This window comes from Mustela nivalis, assembly GCF_964662115.1.
Source record: "Mustela nivalis genome assembly, chromosome: 16".
NCBI lineage: Eukaryota > Metazoa > Chordata > Mammalia > Carnivora > Mustelidae > Mustela > Mustela nivalis.
Window position 1 is genome coordinate 10,807,503 of NC_139035.1, and position 12,029 is coordinate 10,819,531.

Below are 12,029 nucleotides of genomic sequence, written 5' to 3' on the forward strand. Positions count from 1 at the left end.
TCCGGGTGAGCCTCCCGGGGACTGTGAGTGGACGGACGAAGAGAGAGACGGACCATCCGGGTTGTGGCTGGGCTGGTACTCTATGGTAGTCCGTCCCCCTACGCTTCCTCTCTAGCCGCTCGAGCTCTATGCTCCGCGGTCGCGGGCCGCCCGCCGCCAGCCGGCCAGCGGGGAAGGGTGCGCAGAGGGAGGCGGGGCGGGAAGGCAAGAGGTGTCTCCTCCACCCGAGCGGCGGGAGACCCGAGCAGGCTCTGTGACAGCTCTTCGGCCGCCATGTCAGCGAGCGGGGCTGGAAACAGACCCGGCGTCCAGCCGTAGCCCTGCGTTCGCCTCCGACTCCCAGGTGAGGAGAGGAAGAGCGGGATGCGGGGCGGCGGGCGGCCGCCGCGGGAAACCCCCCGGGACCCCGTCGCTCCTCCCCCGGCGCCCCGCGCAGCGGCTGCGCTCCCGGCGCGGGGCTGCCCGGTGCCCTCCGCGCTTGCCCGCGCGCCTCCGGTGGCTGCAGCCCGCTGTCTGTGCGGCGCTCGCCCGCCGCCGCTGCCCCGGCTCCCCGCCCCGGGGACCGTCCTGTGTCCTCCGCCGCCTCCGGGAACCGCCCGGGGTCTCCCATCCGTACCTCCCTCTGGGCCGGGATCTCCCTTAGTCTTTATTTTTCATTTGCGGGTTGAACAGATTTAAAGTTAAGGCTTTTATAAAAATCAGGGTTTAAAAGCGTTGAATCCCTTCGTAAGCTGGGAAGGGTTGCGACCTCAGGATGCTTATTTTGATCCCTGTGTAAACTTACTCACAGGCGTACTGTGGCGTGCCGTTTCGAGGACCCATTCCAAAGCCTCTAAAAATAGGGCGCTCTAATGGAAATTTTGGCAATCTTTTCACCGGTTGGGCAATGTGAGGAGACTCGATTCGTTTTGCGTGATTCCGGGGTTTAGGGATTATACTCAGACAGAGATTTGCCCATTACTCTTTACACCAGGGCAGGAAGCTGCAGCCAATCAACACCCCCATTAAAATATGTGCAATCCTTTCTGCTTACTCGACTGGGAGCGTAATTGAGCTTGGTATTTATATGCACGAGGAAAAGGTTTCTAAGGAATGTATCACCTGGCGAATTGAAGTCTGAAGATTATACTCAGCTGATGAATCTCAAAATGGATAAAGAAATGGACAGGCAAATATGTGTGGCCTTCTGGGGATTATAAATTTGCTAGGACACCTTAGAAGTGTTCCAGCAACTGTTGCGGAAGCCTTGGGGACTCCTTGGTCCAAATTTCCTCAAATTCTTTTTTTTTTATACGTTTCCCCATTGACAGTTTTCTAGAAGTGACTCTTGGATCCTCTGGACACCTGAGAAAGCTTTTCCTCTCCATTATTTCTTTTTTAAGATTTGATTAATTTATTTGACAGAGAGAGAGATCACAAGCAGACTGAGAGGCAGGGAGAGAGAGGGGGAAGCAGGCTCCCTGCTGAGCAGAGAGCGGATGCGGGGCTCGATCCCAGGACCCTGGGATCCCAAGACCCTGAGCGGAAGGCAGAGGCTTAACCCACTGAGCCACCCAGTCGCCCCACCCCCTCCATTCTTTAAAGAGCTCTCGCCTCTACTCTTTTAAAAAATATTTTCATAGATTCAGAAATACAGTAATTTTTTTCCTCAAAAGCCCTGGAGGCCTGAGTACTTTTAAATTAAATAAAGAAGAAATATGTCATGCTAAAAGAATAAAGGGTTTGCTTCTAGAAATGTGTTGTTTCTCATGTTTAAAATACTCTTTTAAAAAATCACGGTGCAAGTTATTTGTTTTTAAATATGTTTTCTTATTCCATATGGTTTGTGGACTAAAGGTAGCCCATCTAGCCCTAGAGAAATTGATGTTTCTTATTTTGCTTTTGAGCTATGTTTTTTTTCTTTCCTTTATTTCTTCTTCTCCTTTTTTCCTCCCTTAGTTTTGGACAAGAGAATTAAGTTGTATTTCCTTTTTATAGTGTTAGTGGTTGGTTGTGGTTGAGGGTGCTTGAATAATAAAGATAAGATTTTATATAGCTTTCTGGGGCCCTAGGTCCTGGAAATGAAAGAAATGTTAATTTCACTTTAAAGATGTGATCAAGATTCTGATCTACGTTATTAGAAACACTTGGTTTGTGTATTTCCCACCTTATTTTCTTAAGAGATGTAATTTCTGCATCCTGTGCTATTTTTGCCTTTTCGAAGTCAAGTAATCTTTCTTTAAAATGGTGTTAGGGCAAAGTGATTCTATTTTTACATTGTTCTTAAGTTATTTTTATTATAATATCAATGGATCCAGAAAAGAATTGCTGCTTTTTCTTTTGGCTTTTATTTTTATTATTTATTCAAAGATTATTTATTTTAGAGGGCGTGTGGTGGGTAGAGCACAGGGAGAAAGACAGGAAAAGAAGTGGACTCCCCGCTGAGCAGGGAGCCCCACATGGGTCTCTACCCTCACAACTCCAAGATTATGACCTGATCCAAAAATAAAATTTGGAGCCCAGCTGATGAGCCACCCAGGCACCCTTCTTTTGGCTTTTATTTATTTAAAGATTTTATATATTTGGGAGAGAGACAGTGAGAAAGAGCATGAGCGAGGAGAGGGTCTGAGGGAGAAGCCGACTACCTGTGGGGCTGGGCACCTGATGGCGGGACTGGATCCCAGAACTCCAGAGTCATGACTTGAGCTGAAGGCAGCCGCCCAACCAACTGAGCCACCCAGGCGCCCTATTTACTTATTTTTCAGATTTTACTTATTTATTTGAGAGAGAGACAGTGAGTGAGCATGAAAGAGGGTCAGAGGGAGAAGCAGACTCCCTGCTGAGCAGGGAGCCTGATGCAGTACTCGATCCGGAACTTCAGGATCATGACCTAGCCAAAGGCAGTTGCTTAACCAACTGAGCCGCTCAGGCGCCCCTTCTTTTGGCTTTTAAATGGCAGTCGTGATTGGGAAATGTCAAGTGATAGCTCATGTTTGCTATCAGAACTAAAGGTGTGAGTCTAGGGGCGTCTGGGTGGCTCAGTTGGCTAAAGCCTCAGTGGGTTAAAGCCTCTGCCTTCCTCTCAGGTCATAGTCCCAGGGTCTTGGGATTGAGCCCTACATCGGGCTCTCTGCTCAGCAGGGAGCCTGCTTCTCACTCTCTCTCTGTGGCCTCTCTTGCCTGCTTGTGACCTCTGTCAAATAAATAAATAAGATCTTTTAAAAAAAATTAAAAAATAAATAAAAAATAAAGGTGTGAATTTATAAGCATTGCTATAGAGACTGTAGGTCTGTAACAATCCAACTGTAAATGCAAGCCATATGAGCAATGTAAAGTCTCCTAAATAAAAAATAACAAATTAAAAAGTGAAATTAAGGGGCGCCTGGGTGGCTCAGTGGGTTAAAGCCTCTGCCTTCGGCTCAGGTCATGATCCCAGGGTTCTGGGATTGAGCCCCACATTGGGTTCTTTGCTTGGCAGGGAGCCAGCTTCCCTTCCTGTCTCTCTGCCTACATGTGATCTCTGTCTGTCAAATAAATAAATAAATAATCTTTTTTAAAAAAGTGAAATTAATAATATATTTTATTTAATCCATATACTTTTAGATGTAATCGATTTGGTAATAATGAGATATTTTGCATTCTCTCATGCTTCATCCACAAAATCTGTTTTTTATACTTAGAGTACATTTGAATTCAGACCAGCCACATTTCAAGTGCTTAGTAACTACATGTACATAGCAAATGGCTAGGACCTTACTGAACAGCACATAGCTATAGGATAACTGTATAATTTTTTTAAAAAGATTTTTTTAGGAAAAGATTTTATTTATTTATTTGACAGAGATCACAAGTAGGCAGAGAGACCGGCAGAGAGAAAGGGGGTAGCAGGCTCCTTGCTGAGCATAGAGCCCAATGTGGGGCTTGATCCCAGGACGCTGAGACCATGGCTTGAGCCAAAGGCAGAGTCTTAACCCACTGAGCCACCCAGGCACCCCAACTGTGTAATTTTTTTTTTCAAGATTTTATTTATTTATTTTTCAGAGAGAGAGATCACAAGTAGGCAGTAGGCAGAGAGGCAGGCAGAGAGAGAGAGGAGGAAGCAGGCTTCCCCCTGAGCAGAGAGCCTGATGCAGGGCTTGATCCCAGGACCCTGGGATCATGACCTGAGCCGAAGGCAGAGGCCTAACCCACCGAGCCACCCAGGTGCCCCCCAACTGTGTAATTTTTAAGATGTCTTCCTACTCTGAGAGTTTGGAGTAAATCTAGGGGGTAAGTTTAAAACTCCATTTCCTAAGGTGCTGTGATATTCAAACTGAGAAGTTCGTGTGGCAGGAAGAAGGTTCCAAGAAGTCTCTTCCTCTTAGTGTTGACTGTATTCACACTGAGGAGGATGAACAGGTGCATGTTTTCTGAGAGTGGTAAGATGATTCGAATGCTCAGTCATTTCCTGGGCTGTCATTGTTACAGTTATTGAGGTTTTCATGTCAACAGTGTATCAAGGCCTGTGTGAGTCTCTGTTTACTTTACTTGTGGCTGTGAAGAAGGGAGAACTTGAAGACCTACAGGAAGATTGACCTTTACTGTGAACAGGTAGAGTTCCTACTTTTGTAGACTTATTTTTTGAATCAGTTTCAGATGTGGCTTAGAATTTTGTAAATGTGCTCCTCTCTATGATGGCATTGCTTGTCAAAGGAAAGAGAAAATCTTATCAGCAAAATTCAGAAAGAAAGGGTTTAATTTTTGGCACTAAAAGGCTGGGAGCCTGATTACTAGCAAACAACGTGTGTGTGGTGGTTTAGATAAATTTAAAAGGAAATATGGCACTATTTAAAAACAAAGATTTTATATATTCAAGAGAGAGAGAGAACTGGGGAGAGAGGGGAGAAGTAGACTCCCCACTAAGCAGGGACCCCAAGGCAAGGCTCAATTCCACGATTGGGGGATCATGACCTGAGGGAAATATATTGCACTTTTTATAGAAAACTAATGACGTGCTGGCTAGGTATGTGCTTTAAGTTGTTTTTGCAATGGGGTGATTGACATGGAACCATCTCTTGTTCAGCTATGTTAAAAGTGAAAGATAACTCTGTTGGAAAACTAATCCTGCAGCTAACTGATTTCAGTGGGATCCATGGGACCCATCATTATTCCTATCTCGACATATATATTCTTTCTTTAAATTTTTTATTTATTTTTTTTTCTTTTAAAGATTTTTATTTATTTATTTGATAGACCGAGAGAAATCACAAGTAGGCAGAGAGGCAGGCAGAGAGAGAGGGGGAAGCAGGCTCCCTGCTGAGCAGAGAGCCCGATGTAGGGCTTGATCCCAGGACCCTGAGATCATGACCTGAGCTGAAGGCAGAGGCTTAAACCACTGAGCCACCCAGGCACCCCAATTTTTTTTTTTTAAGATTTTATTTATTTATCTGACAGAGAAATCACAAGTAGTCGGAGAGGCAGGCAGAGAGAGAGAGAGGAGGAAGCAGGTTCCCTGCTGAGCAGAGAGCCCCATGCAGGACTCGATCCCAGGACCCTGAGATCATGACCCGAGCCGAAGGCAGCGGCTTAACCCACTGAGCCACCCAGGTGCCCCTAATTTTTTTTTAAATTTTATTTATTTACTTGACACAGAGAGAGAGAGAGAGAGAGAGAGATATCACAAGCAGGCAGAGAGACAGAGAGAGAGGAGAAGCAGGCTCCCTGCCGATCAAAGAGCCCGATGCGGGGCTGGATCCCAGGACCCTGAGATCATGACCTAAGCCAAAGGCAGAGGCTTAACCCACTGAGCCACCCAGGCACCCCCCCTTTTTTTTTTTTTTAAGTTTTTAAAAAAATTTTTTTTAGAGAGAGCAAGAGCAAGGGGAGGGCCAGAGGGTAAGAGAATCCCAAGCAGGTGCCATGGCCAGCTTGGAGCCAGACATGGGACACCATTTTAGGACCTTGAGATCATGACCTGAACTGAACTCAGAAGTCACGTTCTTAACCAACTGAGCCACCCAGGAGCCCCTAGACTTATATATCCTGTTAAACTTCCCTAAATACAACTTTATTTGCACTGTTTACATCTACATTGAATATTAAAATTCGGTGGCACAATTCACCTGAAAGATTTAATATTTAATATAATCTAAGAGAAATGCTCCCTCCCCAACCTTTATGGCATAAAGAAATCTTAAATTATGTGGTCAGCAAACAAAATTCCTTTGTAAAGTCTGGTCATTGTAGATCTGGCATATATTAAAGTATCAGAGATAGACTTGGGGAAGGAGAAGTGATTGGATGGTGCTTGTTTGGTGAGACATACGTGTACATTATAGTAGGAGAATGTGGTGTTTTCATTTGTATTTAAATCTAGATGACTGTCCATTGACACCATTTTAATGGAATAAGAAAGATAATATATTTTGTTCCTACAAATTAGTCTTGGCAATTTTTTTAAAATTAATTTTTAAAATTTATTTTCAGCATAATAGTATTCATTGTTTTTGCACCACACCCAGTGCTCCATGCACGGAGAGGGCTCCGTGCCCTCTCTAATACCCACCACCTGGTACCCCCCCCACTCCCCCCACCCCTTCAAAACCCTCAGATTGTTTTTCAGAGTCCATAGCCTCTCATGGTTCACCTCCCCTTCCAATTTCCCTCAACTCCCTTCTCCTCTCCATCTCGCCTTGTCCTCTATGCTATTTGTTATGCTCCACAAATAAGTGAAACCACATGATAATTGACTCTGTCTGCTTGACTTATTTCACTCAGCATAATCTCTTCCAGTCCCGTCCATGATTGGCAATTTTTTTTTTTTTAATTTGAGGAAGAGTAATTGAGAGTTTGGCAGTTCTCTATTTTTATTTTTATTTATTTATTTTTTTAAAGATTTTTATTTATTTATGACACAGATATCGAGAGAGGGAACACAACAAGCACAGGGGAGCTGGAGAGGGAGAAGCAGGCTCCCCGCCTAGCAGAAAACCCATATGGGGCTCGATCCCAGGACTCTGGGATCATGACCTGAGCCGAAGGCAGATGCTTAACTGACTGAGCCACCCAGGTGCCCCAGCAGTTCTCAATTTTTTTTTTTCCCAAAGATTTCACTCATTTGTCAGAGAGAGAGAGAGTGAGCACAGGCAGACAGAATGGCAGACAGAGGCAAAGGCAGAAGCAGGCTCCCCACTGAGCAAGGAGCCCAATGTGGGACTCAGTCCCATGACGCCGGCATCATGACCTGAGCCAAAGGCAGCCGCTTAACCAACTGACCAGCAGTTCTCAATTTTTAAAGAAGATCTTAAATGATTGAAGTGGCCTCGCTATGGATTTTTTTTTAATTGAGAAATTCTACTCACATACTCACTGTGTCTGTGTCTTGCTACTGTTGTGGAGCATTCTCTCTGAGTCCCTGAAGATTCACACAAATACAGGCTCTTTTGTTTATTTAGGAATCATTCCCTTGGGGGAAATTATATTTTCTTTTAACCAAGGAATACTTTTGTTTTTCACACATTGGAAATAATTTATTTGTAATTTTTTTTTTAAGATTTTATTTATTTATTTGACAGAGAGAAATCACAAGTAGATGGAGAGGCAGGCAGAGAGAGAGAGGGAGAGGGAAGCAGGCTCCTTGTCGAGCAGAGAGCCCGACTCGGGACTCGATCCCAGGACCCTGAGATCATGACCTGAGCCGAAGGCAGCGGCTCAACCCACTGAGCCACCCAGGCGCCCCTATTTGTAATATTTTTAAAGAAGTATATCACTGGTCAATTATACCTCAATAAAAGAAAAAGGAAAATCATGTCTGAACATGATAACGTCATGTAAAACTTTTCTGAATCTTATAATAACTTGAGATTTCTTAAATTGTTCAAACGCTGTTGTGAGATTCTGCTGTCTGAAGTATTTGGAGATAGAAACTTAGTAGTAATACCCTGCTCCTCCCTGCCCTCTCTTAGAACTTCCTCTTTTTCTGTCATCATTAGCCATGTGGAAAGGAAAGATAGTAATGTGTCTGTCAAAATACTGACAAATTAAGTTTATTTTTCTGTTTGACTGTAGGAAGAATGCTGAAGCAGTCAGCAACACTGTCGCCTTTATTGACATTTGGTCTTTTGACATTTTAAATGACAGTACTTAGGCGATTTTAGGAATTAGCAATATTTTCTAATTGTTGTATCTGCTAAATTCTCTTATGAGAATACTTACTCTGTTTTTCCTGGAAGACTGCTACCTAGCTGAATAATTACTGTTTTTTTTTTCCCTCTGTTAAATGCATCTAGAAAATTCAGTGCATTCAGTGGTTGTGGTTTTCTAATTAGAACGAAGGCAAACTAATATTTTGAAGCATCTTTTATACTAGAGACTTTGAAATAATTTCCTTAAAATATGTGAACTTTATGATAAGATACAGAATGCTGTTGTTTGTGAGTATTTCAGAGCATACCACTTACATTTTACTTTTATGCATACATTGCTTTTCTTGCTACTTTTCTTTTTTGCAGGTAATAAAACTGTACAACTATATCTCAAAAACATTTTTAGAGGAACTGAAAAACATTGCTTAAGATTTTTCAATGAGAACTTTTTTTAAAGATTTTATTTATTTTCTTGACAGGGAGAGAGGGAACACAAGCAGAAGGAGTGGGAGAGGGAGAAGGAGACCCCTTGCTGAACGGGGCCCACTGTGGGGCTCAAACTGGGCTCCATCCCAGGACCCTGGAATCATGACCTGAGCCAAAGGTAGACACTTAATGACTGAGCCACCCCAGGCGCTCCTATGAGCACTTATTTTTGTGAAAATGTATTTTATTTATTGGAAACTAGTGGAATTATTTCTTTTGTATCAGATTACTTCCTTCAGTTTTTCTTTTTCCCCTGCTTGTGGAGCATGAAGATGGTTTAGTTAACTCAGGACTTAAAAGGGTTCATACCAAAGTAGTTGTGATTTCCTCCCTCAAGTTCAACTCAGAAATGAGTGAAAGTTCGTGGAAACTATGCTGATCAGTAAATTATGAAATTTTTCATAATTTTCTTTTTCCTGGAAAAGGCTTTATACTCATTTGTGACTTCTTAATCCAAATTCAGTCACCAGGCTTTATTTTCTTCAAACCTTACAAAGTAACCACTTGCTTTTGCTCCAATAGTTAAAAAAAATGTGTTGTTGTTGTGGAGTTCTTTACCATCCCAGTTAGAGCTATGCCTGTAGCACTGGGAAAGCTATGTAAAGAGCTAAAAGTAGCGACAAGGTCATTTGACTTCCTTATTTTAATCCTATAATACAGGTTTGGTGAATGAGGAGAGAAAAAAATGGTTTCTCTTCTTAGTCTTAGATCTGAACTCCAGCTTAAAAATTGATCTCCTAGGTCTTCTATCCACCAAATCTCATATTTTCACAAGCCAGAGAAAGATGTTTAACATTCACCTAAAGTAAAAGAACATTTAATTGGGGAGATAGTTTTTAATTATATCAAGTGGCCTCTTTTTTAGTTATAATTTTGTGGATTTTGATGCCTACTGGCTTTATGTCCTTTTTCAGCTGTTACCTGGGGAAAATGTAGGGATTCCCTAATGAACCCCAACATGGCTTTGACCTTTGCTAAAATGGCTTGCCTTCCCTGACATCTTCAAAGAGTATATTCCTATGCATGCAAAACATGAGCAAAAATTCTGTTCCAAGAACACTTATGGATTCTTATATTCTAAGAATGTCTGTCTTATAACTGCTATACACTTGTATAGTACTGTGTATTTTGTCTAACCTTTGCTGTAGAGTTTCCATTCTGTTCTAGCTCCTCAGAATATGTGAAAAGATACCCATAATGCCCCAAAACTTATTCTGCCTTACCTCACCTTTTGGTTTCTGTTCTTCTATGGAAAGTTCAAAAGTCAGAACAGGTCATGGTTTATTAGAGACTTGAAGTGGGGGAGGAGTATAAACCCTACTCCTTCCCTCTTTCCTCTCCTGCCTTCTCTATTGCAAAAGTGATCATGCTCCACAGAGAAAATGTAGATAAATTTTAACTAGAGGAAAACATGGTTATTCAAAAATTAGTATTTTGTCTGTAGTTGAAGTTAATAAGAAGCTTTAATTTAGAGTCAGAATCCATTGGTCTCTCATGCTACTTAAGATGTCAGATGGAGGGGCGCCTGGGTGGCTCAGTGGGTTAAAGCCGCTGCCTTCGGCTCAGGTCATGATCCCAGGGTCCTGGGATCGAGCCCCGCATCGGGCTGTCTGCTCTGCAGGGAGCCTGCTTCCTCTCCTCCTCTCTCTCTGCCTGCTCTCTGCCTACTTGTGATCTCTGTCTGTCAAATAAATAAATAAAATCTTTTAAAAAAAAAAAAAGATGTCAGATGGATTTGTCAGGAAGAAAGTGAGTACAAGTATATTTTGAGTACACAGACAAAGGCTATACTAGAGTGTATTTAGTAGTAGTTCTTTTTATCATATAGTTTTCTTCAGGGACTCTTCACCACTGAAATAAAACATCTTCGGGGAAAATCGTATTCTACCAATAATCTTTTATTGATTTATTTATTTTTCTACCAATAATCTTTTAAAGCACCCTAAAGTATCCTTCTCCAGGACAATTTTTTTTTCTCTATTGGTTTATCTTTTTAGAATTTGTAACCTAGAGTAAACTGCCTTGCCCTGGCATTCTATCTTTTCCTAAAACCCCATCAAAATACATTTTTTTGAATAACTAAAAGAAAGCATATTCACTTTTTTTTTTTAAAGAAGATTTTATTTATCTGGGGGAGAGCAAGCAAGCAAAAGAGCAAGAGCAGGGGAGAAGGGCAGAGGAAGAGGAAGAGGCAGACTCCCCCCTGAGTAGGAAGCCCAATGCAGGACTCGATCCCAGGACTCTGCACTGAAGGTAGACACTTAACCTTAACCAACTGAGCCACCAAAGGCACCCCGAAAGAATATTCACTTTTACCCCTGTCTTTTTTCCTGCCTCTCTACCAACTTTCAGTGTGCTCTAGATATAAGTCAACATGTCACTATTAACCAGACAAAAATGCGCAAGTCTGGAGTTCTTGATGTGCTTGAACTGGCTAATGGTGGGAGGGGTGACGGCAGAAAGCAGTTGACAGTACGGAGGAGTAGAAATTGAGGGCCGGAACATGGGATGCTGGAAGTGGCCTGTGGAGATGTTGGGGGCTCATCTGAGGTGCAGAGATTGCTTTGGTGCCAGTAACAATATAAAATTGGTGATACTGGCTGCACTGGCCAGACAGTATGATGTCACCAGAGATCATTGAGACATGAAGAAATACTTATTCCACAAACGTATCAAGTCATTCTTTTTATTGTAAAACACCAAGTACTAGTTTTCAGCAGAGAAATCTGCCTTTGATATGCAGGATGGATTGAAAGGGCTATGTGAGGGGGCGCCTGGGTGGCTCAGTGGGTTAAAGCCTCTGCCTTCAGCTCAGGACATGATCCCAGGGTCCTGGGATCGAGCCCCACATTGGGCTCTCTGCTCAGTGGGAGCCTCCCCCCACCCCCCCGCCCCGCCTGCCTCTCTGCCTGCTCGTGATCTCTGTCTGTCAAATAAATAAATGAAATCTTTAAAAGAAAGAAAGAGGGGTGCCTGGGTGGCTCAGTGGGTTGGGGCCTCTGCCTTTGGCTTAGGTCATGGTCCCGGGGTCCTGCGTTGGAGCCTCACATCCGGGCTCTCTGCTCTGTGGGGAGCCTGCTTCCTCCTCTCTCTCTGCCTGTGTCTCTGGCTACTTGTGGTTTCTCTCTGTCAAATAAATAAATAAAATCTTTAAAAAAAAATAAAAGAAAGAAAGAAAGGGCTATGTGAGACAGTGAGAGCCTTAATTAAGAGTAAATATGTCGGCCTGAACTCATTTTGAAATTTTCCTAGTAACTTTGGAAATGACAGAATTAATGAGTTTTTACTTCTTGTTCAAAAGCAGAATAGAAACTAAGCTAGAGAACTCCTGGCTTAGGTTTTGTGATTTAAAAATAGTGTTAAAATTGTGTTGGATGGGGCTCCTGGGTGGCTAAGTGGGTTAAGCTGCTGCCTTTGGCTCAGGTCATGATCCCAGGGTCC

The 12,029-nt window shown here is 42.8% G+C and overlaps 1 protein-coding gene across 2 annotated transcripts in view; it reads left to right on the forward strand.

Annotated features, from left to right (window-relative positions):
* The first annotated feature begins 3 nt into the window (after positions 1 to 3).
* Positions 4 to 12,029, forward strand: part of CNST (consortin, connexin sorting protein) — a 110,072-nt gene continuing 98,046 nt past the window's right edge. Inside the window, exon 1 of one of the 2 annotated variants that reach the window (XM_082702355.1) lies at positions 4 to 343. The gene's annotated coding sequence lies outside the window, so the exon portion shown is untranslated. Of the gene's footprint in view, positions 344 to 4,201; positions 4,570 to 12,029 lie in introns of those variants that run through there. The other variant, XM_082702356.1, reaches the window with a different exon arrangement.